This window comes from Leuciscus leuciscus (genome assembly GCF_965113295.1).
Source record: "Leuciscus leuciscus genome assembly, chromosome: 14".
NCBI lineage: Eukaryota > Metazoa > Chordata > Actinopteri > Cypriniformes > Leuciscidae > Leuciscus > Leuciscus leuciscus.
This window is the reverse complement of record NC_138738.1, coordinates 31,241,666-31,260,828: the sequence shown is the minus strand read 5'-3', so window position 1 is coordinate 31,260,828 and position 19,163 is coordinate 31,241,666. Positions and strand designations below refer to the sequence as shown.

General features: G+C 39.7%; 1 protein-coding gene across 21 annotated transcripts in view; it reads left to right on the top strand.

The window, feature by feature from the left end:
* The window catches only part of baz2ba (bromodomain adjacent to zinc finger domain, 2Ba), a gene marked incomplete at its 3' end in the record, with an annotated part of 89,356 nt that overhangs the window by 17,620 nt on the left and 52,573 nt on the right, over positions 1-19,163 (top strand). The window lies entirely within an intron of this gene.

Below are 19,163 nucleotides of genomic sequence, written 5' to 3'. Positions count from 1 at the left end.
ATGAATACATTAAATAGAGGAGTTAGAAGACAGGTCTGAGAGAGCGGGAGGGAGAGAGAGAGAAAAGGAGAAGGGAAAAACATCCAGAAGGTCAGGATCAGCGGGTGGCCATCTAAGTGAGCGACATTCAGAGACTCCGATTGAGTTTCACCCGCCCTGTTACCGTGGAGATCCATCCAATAATACCACCCTATCCACATCAGAATCGCTACAATACACTACACCTACAACAAACTGACAAATAGTGCACTGGCTAAACTGACACAGCCACAGCAGGCAGTGCTCATTTCGCCAATGCTCCGCAAGAATCTGCATATTTTGCTTCAACAACACAAATGTTTTAAGTTGGCGATCCCAACCCTAAGACAGGTGTCCTTTTGAAATAATGGAATCAAAATATTTGTTGATTGTGGTTCAGCTAAACACTGTGGCACCATGTAGGCGTGTCAACGTGGTTACCATGTTTTGGGATTACAGATAGCTTAAGACCAACCTATCCAAACTTTTGGGTATCCTGATGTTCCATAACACCTACTGTTGAAAAACCGACACACGAAGCGAATCTGAGAATTAAAACGGACCCAAATCCTTGGGGCTTTTCAGAGCAGCTCAGTATAAAAGGACAAGGGTTTTATCGGCACTGCTCTTAAAAACTTACTGAACGGTTCGGAAGTAACCAGCAGTCACCTTCAGGCTTTCTCCATGCAGCCACTTCTACCATTAAGCAAGCAACAGTTAAGTGAAAAGTATTTGATTCTCAGTGGGTAAATGAACATTCGCTGAAACCACAGTCTCACTGTTTTTCTTGAAACAGCTTATTCCTTGACCTTGACATTCCATAATGTCATTTTTAAACGCTTTCAAGCAATTTACTTGAAAAATTTGAAATGCTTTCTTTAGATGCCAACTTTATGTTTATTTACAAACAATACACAATGGAAATCATCAGACAATATCTAACGTTAAATGCCTTCCAGAGTTTGCCTCCAGTTCAGTTGTAGACCCACTAAAACCCAGGTCAAGAATAGAAACCTTGAGGCCTAGATTCTGACAAAGACCATCCAGTCAACCGATCAACTAGAATAGAAAAAATGAAACTGAACTTTTTACAGCTTGGGTAATATCTGGGACTTTCCATGAATATATTTTTTCCTTTTCAGTAAATGGTGGTGGAGGTTGGCGGTTAGAAAAGAAATTGTCAAATTTAGGAGGTCAAACTAAATATTTAGTTTGAGTTAATATTGTGTTCTTATTGTGTTTACTTGTTTATTTTCCATTCATTTTATGAGGTTTGCAATTTTTGCAACCATGATATCAAAAATTCAGACGTCTAAATGTAAAACCTTCATTATCGTGATTTATTTTTTTAGGAGTAACATTAAATAATCGTCAAAATATAGCCTATAAAAATAATGAAAAATTTTAAATGCTAGTAAGAGGTTTTAATTTAAATTAGGTTGTCACTCTACTAATTTATATGACAAAACTAATAGTTTTCACAATCTAAAAATATTGTGCACCTGTAATGCTTTTTAAAAAGCCATTGGACATCAAAGTGTACAGCATTTGTCGAAATTGCCATAGAATTCTTATACATTTTAATTAATAGTAAAGACTTTAAGTACATTGGAGACAGACTACTGTCTTGTCTGACCATAAGCTGAGACCCAGACCAAGGCCACTCAAAACCAATAGTAAAAAATTAAGACCCCAACTCTAATATCTTCTCACTAAAGTGATTCTACAAATCAGCATCCGTCAAAATGTCTAGACTTGATCACATTATGTCATGTAATTAGTCTGGGTGAACTTATTTCCGTAAACAGCGTGTAGGATTTATTGTCTCGCGAATGTGAAGTATTTTCTTTGCGTTTGAAGCGACAAGAGTTTGAGATGGTTTAGTAGATGGGCAAAACACAGAACATAGCTAATCTCTTTCTAGTGCTGGTGTATGTGTTTGTGTGTGTGTGTTTTCCCGTGCTGATGCTAAAAGCGGCGTGAGGACGGATCTGAAGGAGTGAGTGCTGGAATACTAATGAACAAACAGAAAAAGAGGCTGTGTGCTCCCATCTACCTCTCTGCAGTGGGCTCGCTCGTTCCTCTCTCTTGCTCTCTCCCTTCATCTGCACCTCTCGCTCACACAGAGGATAAACTGTGTACATGATGACATTTACACCGCAGTTGCACGCAGAGGGAGTGTGTGTGTGTGAGCCCTCTCATTCCTCTCCCCACCTCTGTTTTTTTCCCTGCTCTTCCTTCATTTTGCTCTGTGCTCATCTTCTCTCCATCTCTCCTTCTCTCGCTGTGTGTGTTCAGCACAGGATGCGCACCTCAAGGGAGCACACACACACAGGCCATTATTTATGTCTTTTTTTGAAGGGCAAATATAAAAAGGAGTGGCTTTGCTTTACTGCCACAGATTTGACGTGCTGGCTGTGGATCCAAACACACACTTATGACTCTTACTGAACAGTAGCCATAAACTGAGTGTGTTGTGTGAAGAAAAATCAGCATCACAGCTTACATGCTTTACTCTGTAGGGTTTATGTTCCATTTAGAGTGTAAAAATGTGTGTGTATGAGGTGCGATGAGGGGGTGTGTGTTTTTGAGGTCGGCCGGCGGGCGTCCCTCCAAACTCCCTGAGGAATCGGGCGGTTAAGGGCAGTTAGAGGGGCTCTTGGGGAGGTTGGGGGCCCTCAAAGAAGGTTAAAGAGATTCTATTGAATCAAACTGCCCCACTCTCTCACACACCGAGATTTGACCCCTCATAAACACACCTTTCACACCAACCACACACTTTCTCACACCTATCTCATTCACACTCCTAGACATAAACACACGCACACACACAACCCTGGAATAGCAAGCTACCCAGGGGTCCCCTTCCCTTGGCCTGGGGTATTTAGAGAGAACCCATGGCAGGCCCCAAGCTCAGAGCTGTAGAGAGCCGGGCCGATCTGGATCCAGGGTGGTCCAGGGAGATTCTCACTGCATATCAGGGGCTTTTTGTATTCTGGGTGTCCAGGGAGAGCTCATTACTCTGGGTGTGCGTTCGTAGAACCTCCCTCACCTCTTGGAAATAGAGAGAGAGCTGAGATACTGGACCTCAGGGAGGTCATTACAGAAAGAGAGGCTGAGACGGAGAAAAAAACAGGAAGAGAGGTGGGTATGGAGTCTTAGAAATAGAAGCGATAAAGTTTGCTGATTCTTGTGCGGTGGTAGGGGTCTCTACGTGCGATTTTGGGCATTTTGACGCTTTTATTATAGGGATAGTGGGAAATGGATGGTCAAAAGAAGGAAACAGGATTGGGAAATTATGCCAGGCAGACTCAAATCAGCATCACCCACATGAGCACCAGTGTGCAATAACTACATTTATACAAGGATTTTATTTATAAAAGGATTTGTGAATCAGATTGCCAAATTTAGGGTTCATATAAACCGAACTTTCAGATTCTTAAATCAGATTGGATTAATTCGGATTGACGACAATTAGAGCATGTAAACAGACCTAATGTAGAGATAATGCTACACCGCAGTATTAGAGCATCTTCTGAATATTAGGATAATTAAGCTGTCATTATACCAAAATATTTGACTACTGAATGACAAATCAGAATCAAGTATTTCAGACAGTAATGATAGATTTTTTTTTAAAACTAAATTGTAACATCACAAAACTAATTAGATTTCAGAAGTGACACAAGGGGGAACTACAACAGAAAAAACATGATTATCGGCCAGTGTGATGATAATTTCAAAATTGCGAAGTATCGATTTATTGGTCTGTCACTAATCAGGGTGGTGGTTTAGAGCCACAGATACAACAAGAACGTTTTTCCATCATATCTGGCTATTGTTTACAGCTCACAAGGGTCTTGAGTGTCAGGGGGGAGGGACGGATGGTTTGGCGTGCAGATGGTCCAGGGAAGAGGGGGGCATTGTGTCTGTGTGTGGGTGATGTGCAGGGAGATATTTAGTATTTTATTGGTCTGTTCCAGAGGACCCAGCTGCTAGGTCATTCCCTGCTGGCACACACGGAGAGCGAGAGAGATGGCGAAGGAAAATACAGAGAAAGAGGGGGGCATTAGTGTAGATGTCGATGCGAACAGAGAGGATTTAAAGCGCAGAGGAGAGAAGAAAAGTGAAAAATCAGAGCCAGGATGAGAGAGAGCGAGACGGAGAGGAAAAAAGGGAGGGAAGGAGTGGGAGAGAAAGGAAAAGAGAGCGGAGAGAAAAAAGGAGGGAGGGAAAGAGAGATAAGCAGCGAGCGAGTGAAATGTGTCCGCCGTGATCCATCAGCCCTGCAGCCACACTAATCACAGGTGGAATTCAGCGAGCTCTTTAAAACGCTGCCTCTCATTTCAAACCCTGCCCTCAGGCTCTCTGTGTGTGTGTTTAGAAGTGTGTCAAAAATCTCTCTGCTTGCCCTATTTTGTGTCTGTTTGTGTGTGTATTCCACAGTGTGTGTGTGTATGTATGTGCGTTTTAAGAGAAAGACAGGGATCTCACGAGACGGCGCGTTTAGGTTGGTGTGTATGTGTGCATATCTGCATGTGTGTGCACCTGTTTGTGTGTGTAAATCCCCCAGAGACGATATCTGGCTCAAACAGCTCCAGTGATCACAGATTGTGCCATTACTCTGTGCGTGTGTGAGCGATCAGAAAAGAGATGGAGCACAGAGAAGAGAGGTGTGAGTGTGTGTGTGTGTGTGTGTGTGTGGGAGAGAGGGCAGAGCGTCTTTGTGTCTCTACCTATCCCATCATCCCGTTCAGCTCAGCAGAGGTGACACCAAGGTGAGCGTGAGCGCTCTCTCTCCTTCTCCATCACACCAGCACTGCCTCTTGCCCTCCCTCCCCTCTCTCTCTCTCTCTCTCTCTCTCTCTCTCTCTCTCTCGCTGTGCCTCTCTGCACGGCTCAGTGGCAGATGGAGGCTGTGTCAGCAGGGAGAAATGGCCATTCACACACTCCTTACACACACTCTCCTTCTCTCTCTTGCTGTATCGGGATGAAAAATTTTGGCCGATACGCATAGCTGATAATGAACTGATACTGAAAAAGATAGACTGTCTGTCTGTCTGTCTATCTATCTATCTATCTATCTATCTATCTATCTATCTATCTATCTATCTATCTATCTATCTATCTATCTATCTATCTATCTATCTATCTATCTATCTATCTATCTATCTATCTATCTATCTATCTATCTATCTGTGTGTGTGTCTGTCTATCTATCTATCTATACGTCTATCTGTCTGTCTGTCTGTCATCAGAATGTTCACTGTTACATTGTACAACCCTTCTGTCTATCTATTTATCGGTCTATTTATTTTTTGGCTGCTTGTAATCATTTGGATCTTGTAGTAGTGCTTCATCAAACATTAGAAGATATTTTCGCATCTTTCTCAGTTATGTCACTAAAGTCACAGCGCATTTGGGTCTCACCTCTTTGCACAGGTGTGTGTGTGAGCGTGTCACACAGGTCAAAGAAGTGGAAATGTGCGATCATCATTTTGTGTTAATACAGCTATTAAAACTCAAGGTGAGCGCGAGATAGAAAGGTCGGAAAGAGTGAGGGAGAGGGAGACTGAAGAGACGGCAGGAGGAACAAACGATGCACAAAGCGGGTGACAGCGCAAGCTGCTTTAATATGTATGTATTGTAGGTTGATGGTTGATTTCATTAGCAAATCTCATTGTTATGCATGGATTGTTCTCCTGCAGCAAAATGAATATTGCATTCACGCCGCCCGTAGGTTTGGACAAAAACGTTTGGATTTTTAACTGCAGCCTTAAGGAAAAACAAAACATGTTTTATGAGGTTTTCCCTCCATTTCTCTCTAGATCCAATTGATGGCAATTAAAAGCATTTAGCACGTTGTCATTCACTATAGATGAGGCCTTGCGTAGAGAAAGAGAGTTTAATGTGTTTGCCCCTGGTTTTGTGTCTCTGACATGTTTAATTGTAACCAAATGCCCGTCTTTGTCTTTCAGTGTGTGTGTGTGTGTGTGTGTGTGATTTGCTCTTTCAGCCGGGTGTTTCTATAGAGGTAGTGTGTGTTGGATGCCTGTTTGAGAGCGTGTGAAATAAGGGGTTGATGTTAGTGCATGTGGAAGTGTGTGATATTAGAGTGTGTTTTGTGTTAATGACAAGCCTGTATAGCCAATCTTAGGTTGTATAACAGGACTTTTGAACTGTGTTGGGTCTCTGGTGTATATAGAGGTGTGTGTGTGTGTGTGTGTGTGTGTGTGTGTGTGTGTGTGTGTGTGTGTGTGTGTGTGTGTGTGTGTGTGTGTGTGTGTGTGTGTGTGTGTGTGTGTGTGTGTGTGTGTGTGTGTGTGTGTGTGTGTGTGTGTGTGTGTGTGTGTGTGTGTGTGTGTGTGTGTGTGTGTGTGTGTGTGTGTCTCAGAGGTATTAATAGCCTGACCAGGCACAGGAAAAAAAGACTCTTGTTTTTCCATCTGTTTTCACAGGAAACAGTCAGGACGGATTATCTCTCTCTCTCTCTTTCTCTCTCTCTCTCTCTCTCTCTCTCTCTCTCTCTCTCTCTCTCTCTCTCTCTCTCTTACTCTCACACACACACACTTTCCCTTATTCTTTGGGCTAATGATCTGATGGCTATTGCAGCACATCTCTGGTTTTTTGTGTGGATTATGGAATCATTTGAAATATGGACGTTACACTTTCCATTCGGATATCCCAGTTTCTCTGTCATATTCATCAGAGTGATTCAGGGAGATATAAAATCATTTCTGGACTCAAATTTGCTGTGGCAGCCGATCAAACTGACGGAGGTGTGGAGTTTGTGGATCAAAAGCACATAGCGGCCTCACACACTCAAAACCACTGTGTTATTTGCTTTCAGGCAAAACACACATTTTTGTTTGAGAATTAAGAGAGAGCTCAGACTCTCTGCCGCTCTGAATAAAGGTTAGTCACACACTCAAACAAATTCACAAGTGGAAATAGAGAAAGGTGTGTTGAGATGACTGTACGCTGTGTGATTACAGTAAGCACACCCAAACAGACACAAGCACAATATGTGCAAAGGAACACACACACACACACACACACACACACACACACATTGGGTTTCCATGTTTTATAACTTTTCATAGACAATGATTTTAATACTGTACAAACTGTATATTATATCGCCTACCCCTAAACACAACCCTCACAGAAAGCTTTATGCATTTTTACTTTTTCAAAAAAACATAATTTCATGTGATTTATAAGCTGTTTTCCTCATCAAAGCTGTTTTCCTCATACCAGAAATTACTGGTATTACTGTCCTTGTGGGGACTTGCTTCAGCAGAATCAAGAACATATGTACAGAGTTCACAGATTTGCTTAGTGCCCTTATTAAAGGTTCCTAATAGATTTACATGCATCAAAGGTTTAATTTCCTCTAATATACACTGCACATCACCTCATTTCTCAAAAAGTCTGAAAACGGTTTGTTCAAAGATTTGGTCTCTCTAAACACCTCTGTTCCGTGAGCCTACTGTGCTCTCATTGGTCAGATGGCCCAGTCTGTTGTGATTAGTCTACCGCTTACAGCATGTGTCGGAAACAAAACGCCTAGTACCAAATAAAAATGTTAGCTCCGGAGACTTCCTCAGCGCTTATATATAGTAATACGAACATTAACCATGGCGTAGTTTTTTTCCGTATCAATTCAAACGTCCTCCCCTTTTGTAAATGCATGCTAAGTGAATTGGCAGCGTTTAAAACAGGGAATGAGACTGGAATTGCTGACAAATCGATTCTTTCGTTTAGGAGAATTGTCATGCACTTTGATCTTTAAAACTTTGCAGACCTTTTACATTCACAAACGGCTATATTACACACTGCATGGAAGGGTAATATTCACATAATAGAAGCATAAATGGGGGCACTTTAATTTTGATGAATGATCTAGAAATGGTAGATAATTTGATGCATGTCTTAATTTTATGTTATAAAAAAAGTCCTGGAACTTTATTTCCAGGTTTTAAGTACCGTATTTGGGTCTCAGACTTTTGGACTCCACTGTACATATGCAGACTCTCTCATTGGTCTGTTGATATGTTTTGCAGAAGAGGAACAGATTGTGTCCAGCCATCTGCTATTGAAATGTCTACAGTGTCTGTCAGTGCATGTGTTTTAGAGCTGAGGGGAGAGATAGAGAGAGAGACCTGTCAGATGCAGCCACATTCAACAAACCCAAACACTTTTCCTTTATATTATTAGAACAGTTTAGCAGGCTAGTGTGGTGTTTAAAAGTGATCACCAGTTGCTTCATAGGACTGAAGCACTAAGTGTGTGTGCGCGCGGATAACAGCCTGTGCCATTAGTGTGTTTGTGTGTGAACAAATACACCCACATTCTCAGCTTTTCTCACTGATTTGCAGCATTGTAGCTGCACAGGAAGTGCAGAATCAACTTGCGGTCAAAAGTGAAAGCGACACATGTGTGTTTAGGGGGGGTGGGGGGTTGCTTTACTATACTTTGGAGAAAAAACTGCCACCACTGATTTGCAAAAAAAATGACCTTACTGTGGATTAAAAGTGATTTTAATAAATCATAATTTTTAATCGCCAATTGATCAATTTTGCAATTTTTTATGCTTTTTTTGTGTACATGTGTATGCGTGTTATTTTATATATGGGGACAAATTTTTACCCAGAAGTGAGCTAAACCTGATGAAACTTCCTTTTGGGGATGTCCTCATTTGAAAAAAACAGTATAAGAATAAAGTAAATCGTTTTTTTTTTTTTTTTTTGCATGTTTTATGTTAAGGTGTGGGTTAGGCTTAGGTTACATTTATTATAGCTAGCTCTATATAAAAAAACATTAGAAGTCTGCAGTGTCCCCATTTACATGGATAAGTAAATGTATGTATTTATGTATGTATGTGTGTGTAGCATTTCAAAGCAAATCATTTTGTGTCAAATGTACAGAGACTAAACACTCTGTCACAATCAAAGCAGGAGACATGAATACTGTTGTAAGCTGGGTGTGTGTGTTTTTGTGAGATAGTCGTGTGTCATGTTCTCTGATAACGTCTTGAAAGGATCAGCACGAACGGAATGTTTAAACAGCGAGAGAATATTTACAGCTACATCTGTAAGGCACACAGCTGCAACCGTTGTGTGTGTGATGGAGATGTGACTGTTTGCCTGTCAGGTGATTTAGGAGACCATTAAGGGCTTAAACCATCAGCTAATTTTACCACCACAGTCTATTACATTCATTAAACTGCATTAGGACGATTCAGTCAAATGCATCAAACATGTCCATCTGTGGAGACGAGTGTGTTTGTTTTGTCTTCCCTCCTGCTGCTGTGGTTTTTCGTGAGGGTATCAGGTAATAGTAGACTCTAAACTAACAGCGACCTGCGCTCTTCCCCTGATCTGATCGTCTGTAATGGCAGACACACACTCACAGCTCTCAAAGATGGCCGCCTCCACAAGGATGACAGTGCGTTTGTTGTTCTCGCTCCGAGGAGATTGGAATGTCAGGATACGTGAGCCGAGCGAGAGAGAGAGAGAGAAACGGCTGTGTTTTCTCTCGCTCTGTATCTCTGCAGGCTGTCTTCCTGGTTGTGAGTGAGGCGTGAAGGATGTGTGCTGCCCCTCCCCTCCTTCCTCTCCTCTTTCTCCCTCCCCTCGCTCGTCTGATTGGCTGAAGGGACAGAAATGGAAACATTATTCGATTCTGTCTCCTCAGAGGTCAGCGACCTCTCTGAACGCTCTAAAGACCGAGCTCAGCATTTGGCTGTGGGACGGCTCAATGTTAATGAATGTTTAAAGAATAGCTAAAAAGCTCAAAGAGAGAGAGCTAGAGGGAGACAACAGAGAGTCCATGTTAAGTAAAGTGCGAAGAACCCTGGCTGTGTACAGAATGGAACACAAGCCTTCTGCTTACTAGATACTGCACAGTATATCTGTGTACTGTCTACTAACATTTTAAAAGAAAATATGAAACATGAAATATATCAAAATATAAATAGGGCTGCATTTGGAAAATTTCATTTTAATTTTAATTATTATTACTGTAAAAAAAATCAAGTAGGCCTATTTAAGAAAAATGATATAATAATAAACAGTAAAATTACAATACTAATATTTATGGCTGTCTTCATTTCTTCATTTTAAGAGATGGAGCAGCATTTACTGCAAACCGAGCTGCTCAGAGATGCTGAACACTCTGGATCATGAACTTCTCGCGTGTAAAAGCACAGTTCTGCGCTTCACTACGAAACACGCCGCATATATTTAATTAAATGACTTCAGCTCTAAGCTGTATCGAGATTGCTGTTTTATTCCAATTAATCATGCAGCCCTTGAAATATGTTTTCTTTTGCATTTTAAACCTAAGTGTGTAAAATTGTCTCAGTTATTTAAGTTCTCCTATGCCAGGTTAATACTCAGAGCCAGTAAGCCATTTGTAAGATGACTGATTACATTTGTAAGACCCCTGAAAAGTGTAAACACAAGTGTGACTGTGTTGTCTGAGAATTTCACCCTGCCTGACATAGCAACATTGGCTTAACCAGTGACATAAGTTTGGGGCGTAGCTTTTTGTTTATCTCACCAATAGAAGACAAGGGGAGAGTTTGTTTAAAACCTGTTTGAAAACTATCATTATTTGTACAGTTTTGTTTGATGCTAGTAGTTCAGAAATGACACAGTTCAGTTTTAACATTATTCGCAGTCGGTTTCAGTATTCAGTCAGGTACGAAGAATAAAAAAAAAAAGTTACGCTTATTTTCATTACACAGGAAATGTATGGCCAGCTTGACTGCATTGCATTGTAGGAAAACCAGTACAGTGTGAAATATTTCGCCAAAATAAATCCAAGTATTTTCTGTATACAGTATATTTGCATACTATGCATGGCATGTGTACTATATCCTATTGGAATAGTAGTACTTGTATGGTGGTATGCTGTTCTGAACATGCCCATGTATCCTTAGAGCTTTGCAGTAGTCATGTTAAGTGATAGCTAATTTTCGAAAAGTACATTTCCTGGTTTAACCCCAGACGAGATGTTACATGTTACATTTTCTAAAAGAAGAATAGAAACAAGTTTAATCCCTCGTATATAACACAGGAGCAGAAAGCCACAGTCCTGCTCTGTGGCCGTTTTACCCTTCAGCAAGGATGTTAACCTCAGGTTGCTCCAGTGGGACTCTGCCTGTAATTAGCATACTGTAAGTCACTTTAAATAAAATGTGTCTGCTAAATACTACTAATAATTTGGTATTTTTACGCTTGCCCTTCAAGTTTGCTTGTGTACTTAATTAGGGTAGTATGGAGTAGTGGTTAAATATCTGGGTTAGTAACCGAAAGGACATATGTTTGAACTCTACAGGGGGGAGTGTGCTATTACCATTGGCACTTAACCTCAGGTTTCTCTAGGGAGACTGTCCCTGTAAAATGACTCATGTCAACATTACCAACTGTATGGGGTGGTGCCAATGCAAAACCAAAGAGAAATGATAATACATTGAGTTATACGACTCAGTCTCAAAGGCATATTCAGGGCGGTGGTGGAGATTTTGACTCGCAGTGACATGAATCTTTTAAATACATTTACCAAAAGGATTCGGGTAACATTTTATTTCTATGATCCACTTTAGACGTTCTACTAACTATAAGTTACTTTGAACTACGTGTCAACTTATTCTACTAACCCGAGCCCTAACTCTAACCTAATAGTCTACTACAGATTCAGACTACTAATACTCTAAGGGGTAGTTGGCAGTTGAAAAGTTACTTATAGTTAGTAGAATGTCTAAAGTAGGCCGTCTAAATATAGTTAAAAATAGGTTTATTAAGATTAGTTGACTGATTAATATGGTGAATATTTTAGCATTGTTATTCCAGTAGGTGGCATAAGGTATTGTGTTATTATTCATCATTCAGTCCAATTAGGCTAGTTGAAATCGAATATTTGAGTCATTATGCCTTATTAAAATTGATGTCTATACAAATCTACTAATAGCCTATACTCCAAAAAGATGGTTTATCTGCTGGGTGCGACTTTTTCAAGATATAGTAAAAAAAAAAAAAAAAAAAAACGGAATAGCCCAAATAAATTAAGAGCAGTTATGTTTCTACCTCATAATCCTTTGTTGTGAATGAGATTGACTCACATGGTGAACTTATCAAGCATCAATCAGTGTTCATTCACTCTCATTCAGTGCTGCTCTAAGACAGAATCAAAACCGTGAGCTGGGCATATTCATTCAATAGGTCTAACCAATAAAATGTGCTTTCACTTTCACTTTACTTTGCTTGCTAGTGCTATAGAGTGAGTCTACAAAGGCAGGAAAGTAGAAAGTGTACTAGAAATATTCGTTCATTTAAAGTATTTGTTCAGAAAAAGTTTTTTTTCACAGTCTTCACTGAATTATCATTATATGCACATTAAATGTTCTATGTGAATTAATAAATGGTAAAATCACCCTTCCATGACCAATACTTGTCATGTGGGGGGCAAAGTGGAGCATGATCTGAGGTGCATTGATGCCCTTGACGCTTGTCACGTGAACGTGCCTTTAGTTGAATTAAAGCGTATGCTACATGGCTGCTTGCCTGCATTGTGTCATGTTGAGCACATAAGAAAGCCATGCTGAATATGGCTGTTTTTTTTTTTTGTTGACATGGCCAGGACTTATAGTCCACTTTATAGTAGAACTATAACTCCTTATAGTCACCTCACATCGCCAAGGGTCGATTGTGAGCAGGATTTGTTTGGGGCAGGATTCAGTTTAGATTGGATTCATTCATTTGGAAACTGATAAAACAGGCCAATTGTATGTGTTTGCGGTGCAGTCCAAGGCAGAGAATGTCTGTTATTCCTCAAACTGAATTCTAAGTGTCTTGCTATCTCACAGAGAGGAGCTTATCAAAACTGTGTAGATGGACACAATGTATGAACACTGTATGTGTGTGAGGAGCGACAATGTGTGTTTTAAAGAGTGTGTGAGCATTTTATTTGTTGTTTCCATTGTCACACGCAGCTGCTTCAAGGTTTATTCTCTCGTTTTCTCTCTCTCTCTCAAGCTTGAATTGGGTTCAACGTCCACATCTGTGTGTGGCAGCTGTGTGGGACCTTGATTGGATGAAATGATCAGATGAGAGGGGGAGGACAAAGGGAAAGAGTATATAGAAGGAGAGATGAGGAGTAATCAGAGGGAACTCTGTCTGATTCTTTTGATTTGTCTGTCTCTCACTGTTTCTCCCTTCAGATAAAGCTCAGTGTAAAATCAATTTTAGATTATATTGACCTCGGCCTGATTTTTCCTGCCGGTTTGTATTTTGCTGTAAAGGCGATTTGAGTGATTCTTTGAAAGAGAGAAACATTTTCAGAGCCATGGCCTAGTTGTTAGTGCACATAGGCATTTATCAGCATGCATTTCCTGAACCTGTTGCACATTCAACTCAAAAATGTGAAACTCACGCAGTAGAATGAAAAAAGGGGAAAAAAGGCACTGAGAAAGATGAGTGCAATGGTCAAATATGCCCATCTAGCTCATGCTCACATAGAAAAACAATGGAAAAGTAGCATAGTAAAATGCATGTTTGGCGTGAACGGCCCCTTGTTCACCTTAGGGATGTCAAAATCACCAGTACTTCTGTAGTTTGTCCCAAGTCATGTGATGAGGGTCTTAAAAGCACACGGAAGAGGAGGCTGACACTCAAAAATTTCCCCATGAGTGTTAGCAATGACTAATAAACATGACAACATTATTAAGAAAGTACAAGAAAATGGCTGAATCTGATTTGACGGACATGCATGTAGGTTAAAGGTTACCAGTTGAAGTGTCACTCTCTCAGTTGGTTGTTTTGTAACGAAATAAACTCAATAAACTTCACAACCGAGTCACACAGTCTGCTGTTTGAGCAAGAGTTCCCAGAGGACAGTCACTCTCCCGAGAGAGATAGACGGTCGGATTTCCGCTCGAGTTTGTTCAGATGCAGACCTTCACTTGTTAACTCTCATATTTGAGCAGAAACAGCTTTCATGTCATCCCTCACTGTGATTTTTAGCTCTCGCAGGAGGATGAGGTGCATGCGGGCAGTGTGTTGCGCGGCCTAGATTTAGCGTGTTTGTGTGTTTACCTCGCTTGTGTGTCTTGTCTTACCTCTCTGTGTTATTGTTGGGGGCTGTGAGTCACTGGATGTTAATCATTTCCCACACGGGCAAAGTACACACACACACTATCACAAACACACACACACTCACACAAGCAAACTGGCAGGATCAGCCGTGATTACTCACTGCTACACAGGGCTAGTTTTATTAAGAGCGTGTTTACAGCCTGACTTTTAGTCATTAGTCTCTGCCTGTAAACACTTCAAAATCTCATAAACAAACAAAGAGTGATTGAACGGCCGTAAATTGTGTTAAAGTAGAAAATCTTTTTTGGAGAATGATTTGTAATCAGTCCAGGATTATTTTTAGCTACCATTAAACCAATGAAACGGCGTAATGCTAATGCTACCGTGTGTACGTTTGGTAAACAAACGTGTACAGGCAACGAGCAGGTGCCAGTGAACCGGTGAGGGGCGCCCGAAGATCTCTCTCCTCCACGGCCCTCCGAGGGTTTCACACCGGAGGAGCTCCTGGTAATTAAAAGACAATTTTGTGAAATTGATTAGATTATGCTAATCAGGGGAGATAATATCTAGAGAAGCCTGAGAGTGTGTTAGTGTGTGTATGAGTGGGTGGATAAGCGTGTGTGTGTGTGGGTTTGAGTGATTATGAAGAGATGGCAGTCCGGTCGCCATTTCAAACCCCTGAATCCACCGCACTTGTGTGTGTGTGTATATGTGTGTGTGTGTCTGGAGATCACTCTCACGCCGCCATTTCACACAGCTCCGCTCGGCTGTCTCTGCCGCTCCTGAAATGTCAGAGCGATGTTCCCTGGACTAGGCGTGAGGATATGACAGCTGGCTGCTCACCTGCTGTGTGTGTGTCCGCACGCTGGGTGCTTTTAACTGATCCCGTCCCGTGCCTTTAATGCATTCTGTCAATGATAGATAATATCTGTCTTGAATGAAAAATAACTGGAATCGGTGTCCAAATCAGTTGAGATGAGGCAAGTCATTGTTACAGACTGATGATGTAACGGCCAATCAGATTCAAGCTCTCTCTCGCGCTAAGACAAACTGCCTGTCAGTGACCTTTGACCTGCTGGATAAAGAAACACAACTGGCATCGTTCGCAGCAGCAGTCTTTATCAAACAGTACAGCTCTCTAAAAGTTGCGTATAAGTAAACAAACAAACAAATAAATAAATAAGCAACATTCATCTCATTAGATGCACCATGGGTGTCTTTGTAACTTGAGACACTCGTGCAACCACAAAGACACACACACACACACACACTATGACTCATGCATGTTATCATCAGAGATGAACGGTCTTGCCTATATTTGGCTTGCAAAGCCACATAAACTTCACATAATTGGCTTTCTGTTGGGAAGGAACGAGCCGCGCGGAAGGCGCTCTGAGAGACTGAGAGAATGCATAAAGCTAAAAGACTATCTCTTTAAACGAATGCCTAATTATGCCATTACATTAACTAAAGAAAGAAGCTCTGTTCTAAAAAGAACAAGGAAAAACAAAGACAGCATTTTAGGTGGAGAGAGAGGTGGATGGAAAAGTCCGAGACTGAGAGAGAGAGAGATTGGTGCCTTCAGGCTTTATTTAGCTGGGACAACAGAACATGAGCTCATTACACACAAATACATTGCGGCAGCTACACCTCCAGTGCACAACTACACATTTAATATGATCTCTCTGTGTAAGCTCTTAGACACTCTTTTAGCGTGATCTCTCCATCCAGATCAGCAGATCTTCGATGGCGCTTTGCAGTAACTGATCAGCGTAGCTGTTTTAAAACCCTTTCTGCCTTTCTATCTAATGTCTACATAGGCGGCTGCATTCTAACACAAATGGAACCTTGTAACTGGTTGATTTAAACAAGTCTGTTCTCTTGGCTGTAAGTCACTCTGAAAAAATGTGCAAAAATGTTACCTTTAGGGGCGAAACAGCTTGTCACTAGGGCAGTTACCTCAAGGAGACATCTTTCTACCATATTTACGCCTAAAAGGTTCATACTAATATGCAACTTTTTGGGGTAGAGAGACATGGTACAGAGTTGTCCTTTTAAGGTACTAGTGACAAGCTATACTAAGGTACAGTTGTACCCTACAGGTACAATTATTGCAAAAAAAAATTCTGACTGTGCACTTGTAAACATACAAGTATAGCTAATATATAGGCTACTTGAATGGGTAAAGATCAAAATCTCCAAAACTGTTTTTGAACAGTTTTTAAATTGGCAATAAATGTTTTAAAACAACAATGGGCCACAAATGTATCTTCTTCAGTTGATATGTTTAAAGAAACCTATATCATGTTCAGCTTGAAAAAGTTGAACCTTCAGGCTAGCTAATGTACATTCTATTGTCAACAAACCAGTGATTTGGCTCTCTTCGTGGTACTTTTAGCTGTAAGATACTGAATGCTTATTCCAAGATTCTGAAGTATTCATGCTATGTTCTAAAATGTTCAGTCATGCGACATGACAATGTTCAGTGACATGACAATGCTAACATGGTGGATGTAGTATGTCTGGATTGTATTTATACTACACACCTGAATACTTTATTAACTGTTGAGATGTGTACATACACATTTGTATTTTCTCTTTTTTGCATTAGCATGTTACGAAGCTAACTAAGCTGATTACTGTAATAAGAAAAGAAAAATATAGCACAAATTTTGAGCCATGAAATAATTCTCTGTATAATGAACATTTCTGTTGGCTTCTGTTGAGCTTGTCACAGTGCATCTTGGCATTGTCTTCTGCAAATGATACAGGGTCAATGACGTGGCGTGTCAATTCTGGTGTCCCAAGCATATTCATAATATAAAAATTTATACATTTTTAAATGCACTTCATTAAGTGACTCAACTTCCCCCTCTTTAATTACTCATGTGAGAATTCATTATAAATAATTAATCTTTAAGGAACTATTGAGCTCAAAAGTCTCAAAATGTCATTCCGGGTAACTGTCCCGGCTTAAAATCTGAATACAAAAATACAACAAAAATTTAAAAAATATATATAAAAGTATTTAAAATCTACTTGGGCATAATTGTATTGATGTTTTCAATGATTCCTACAAATATAGTGATAATACTAAGCTTATTTACATTTTTATGACAGAACGACTTTTGTCCCCAAATTGTGATTTCTCTAATGTCAGTCCTGGATAACAGACATCAATGACCATCTTGGACCATAATGCATTTTGGTATGTCATGTGACATAATATTGTATCAAAAAGAAGACCCTGAAGGAGCACTAGAACATGTGCAAAGGTCAGGAAGCGTCTCTTAAAATGTCGATATTTTGATATTTCGGTCACTGGTGCACTTTGTAGCAATATCATGTGTCCTTTTGGATAACACTAATAAAACATTTATAATGATTTTATATAAAAAAACGATCTATTTGATCTAAAAGATAACCTTAAGTGATGATAGCTAAGTTGTAGTTTTCCATAGGTGGTTAAGTAAAAAGTGCCTGATTATAAAGAAAAAATATTGTTTTTTGTCATTCCTGGATAACAACATATCATTCTTGTATAACAAAAAACCTCTGTTAGCCAGGACATGTCATCCGTTATCCAGAATGACATATGCACAACAATCTAGTTTTTAATTAACATTTGTAAACTTTTAGGCAAAGTTATTTGTTATATTATTAACATTAACATTATTTACATAATTGTATGTTTTTTTGCCATATTTTAGCTGTCATTCATCTTGATTTCATATGATTCAATGAGTCACTTGGGTCATTATCAATGAATTTAACTTTTTTAAATCATTAAAAACTTGTCAGTATCTCTTACTTTGTTTCAAGTTTGAGTGTTGGAAAGGAAAAAATGATACTGAGGATGGTTTTTATGGTAATCCTGAAAAATATTGCAGAATGTCCTTCCGTCCAACAGTATGTCATTCCGGCTAACAATGACACAGGCAATTCATTTAACCCATATTTGTGTGTTAGATTACACAATTCAGTTTTTTGTTGAGTTAATGATAAAACAAGTCTTATTCACTTTATTGGAAAACATTTTTAAACATTTTCCAGCTTTTTTTTTAATTTGGTTCTGTATTTTGAGTTATCAGCAGCCAAAACTGAGCCCATGTCTATATGAAATCCCAAATTTATTATATTAATTGTGATTAAAATGTAGTTTTACGAGCACTAGTTGTTTTTTGAGCTCCAATTATGGATATCAGTACATTTGTATATGCCAACAATGGTAGAAATGTAATTAATTTAAAAATTCATTACGTTACCCAGGAATGACATTTTCATGGGGAAAAAGATCTGATTCACCAAAAAAAGTGGTTAATTACATTCTTGAAATGTGTACATGTCATTGCATTACATACACAACACTCTAATAAGTATAGAAAGTCCTACAATTGTAATTTTTTTGGCAGTTTTATTTTTTTTCACATCTTAATCCTTATCCGTCATTCACCCACTAACTTAGAATTCGACCAAAACTGGAGGTTCATACTGTCTAAGTAGGTACTACATTTTTAGATATAAACTTTGCAACAGTTAAAAAAGTATGTTACTATAGAGGTTGAATGTTTGTATATGAATTAAATATGGACATACTAAATCTGCCATGTCTTTTTGTCATGCGTCTTACCTTGCTTATGCCATTCACAAGGTTATGTTCAGACTGCAGGCAAATGTGGCCCGAATCCGGTTTTTTTGCTCACATGTGACTTAGATCTGTTTTTTTCATGACAGTTTGAATGGCTCAAACCACATGGAATCTAATATTTTCAATTCCGATTTGTGACTCTTCCATATGTGGTACTAAATCGGATACAGGTCAGATGTTTTGCAATGCAACCACAGTCTGAACAGTCATATCGGAATTAATTTTTCCGTCACTCTAGAGCAACATTCGCCACAATTCTGCGCTCATGGGAGTCACTTCAAAGATTTGATATACCCAAAGTTATCAAGACAGTTGCAAAAGGTAGTCAGTGGAGAGGACAGTGATGTGTCAGTGTCAGAACTCATAAGTATTACAGTGACAGCTCATACAAGCAA